Raw genomic sequence first — 2,028 nt, 5'->3', positions numbered from 1 at the left:
CGTGGCGGCGGCGGGCGTAGTGGACGCGTCCGGCCGGAGGCGGACACGTCCGGCGGCGCGAGGGGAAACGAACTAGGGTTGGACTGCAGATGTATTTCGGGATGCCCACATATTTATAGGTAGAGGGAGCTAGGAGGCTCCAAATGAGGTGCGGTTTTCGCCCACACGATCGTGATCGAACGACCTAGAGCATGGAAGAGAGTTTGGTGGGTTTTGGGCTGGTTTTAGAGGGGGATTTTGCTGGACACTCAAATGGACTTTGCGGATGCCCGGTTAACCGTTGGAGTAACAAACGACCTCCAAATGGAACGAAACTTGACCGGTGGTCTCCGGGTGGTATATTAAGGCCACTTGACAAGCCTCGGTCCATTCCGAGAAAGTTTGACACACGCACACAAAAGAAAACAAGAGGGGTGCAACGAAGGAGATAGGAGCGCCGGATTGGAAAACGGACAACGGGGAAAATGCTCGGATGCATGAGACGAACACGTATGCAAATGCAATGCACATGATGACATGATATGAAAATGCATGACATGACAAAATACAAAACGAAAGATAAAACCCGACCACGGAGGGAAAATCATAACACATAGCCGGAAATGGCAAGAGTCGGAGTTACAAATATGGCAAGTTACATGCGGGGTGTTACAACACTCCACCACTACGAGAGGATCTCGTCCCGAGATCTAGGACTGAAAGAACTCCGGATATTCGGAACGGAGATGGTCCTCGCGTTCCCAGGTGGCTTCCCGGTCGGAATGGTGCGACCACTTCACTTTCAGGAATTTGATAGACTTGTTGCGAGTCTTGCGCTCAGTTTCTTCAAGAATAGCAACGGGGTGCTCATGATAGACAAATCTTCTTGGAGGTCAATCTCTTCAAAGTTGATAGTGCGCTCAGGCGTCTTGAAGCACTTGCGGAGCTGTGACACGTGGAACACGTCGTGCACGTTCGCGAAGTTGGAAGGAAGCTCAAGTTGATAGGCGAGATCGCCTCTTTTGCCAACGACCTTGAAAGGACCCACGTATCTAGGGGCAAGCTTCCCTTTCATACCGAAGCGACGAGTGCCTTTCATTGGAGAGACGCGGAGGTAGACATGGTCTCCGATCTCGAAAGCCAAATCACGATGCTTACTATCATAGTAACTCTTCTGGCGCGATTGCGCGGCTTTGAGATTATCACGGATGACTTTACACATCTCTTCAGCTTCAGTGATTAAGTCATTGCCAAGAAGTTGGCGTTCACCAGTCTCTGACCAATTGAGAGGAGTACGACACTTTCTGCCATAGAGAATCTCGAATGGGGCCTTGCCCGAACTCGCTTGGAAGCTGTTGTTGTAGGAGAATTCAGCATAAGGAAGATAATCTTCCCATTTCATGCCAAAGGAAATGACACAAGCCCTGAGCATATCTTCAAGAATTTGATTGACTCGCTCGACTTGGCCACTAGTTTGAGGATGGAAAGCTGTGCTGAAGCGAATGTTAGTGCTCATGGCCTTCTGGAAGGAGTCCCAGAACTTAGAGGTGAAGATGCTTCCATGATCTGAAGAAATCAATTGTGGAATGCCGTGCAAAGAGACAATTCTGGAGGTGTATAGCTCTGCTAGCTGAGCTGCTGTGATGGATTCTGTCGTGGAATTGTCACGGCAGATGTCCTCGAGCTAGGACTTAGTCGTGGAGCCATCGCAGCTAGGAAGCTTGAAGGGGTTAATGCGGGACAAGAAACGCGAGGGTTTATACTGGTTCGGCCCCTTACGGTGAAGGTAAAAGCCTACGTCCAGTTTGAGGTGGTATTGATTAGGGTTACGATCACCAGGGAGCTTAAACTGTTATGCCCGGCTCTCGATGAGTTTGTTCTTGTCCCTAAACCGCTGCCGGGTCGTCCCTTTATATAGGGAGGCTGACGCCCAGCAGCCCTCAGAGTCCCGGCCGGCTCATAAGAGTGTCCGGCTCGGACTCTCAATCATACTTGCCTTGCACTACAAGTTCTACCATAGTAACGTTTGTAACTACGGGCCTTAAGCCA

This window comes from Triticum aestivum, chromosome 3D (assembly GCF_018294505.1).
Source record: "Triticum aestivum cultivar Chinese Spring chromosome 3D, IWGSC CS RefSeq v2.1, whole genome shotgun sequence".
Lineage (NCBI taxonomy): Eukaryota > Viridiplantae > Streptophyta > Magnoliopsida > Poales > Poaceae > Triticum > Triticum aestivum.
This window is presented reverse-complemented; position numbering follows the sequence as displayed.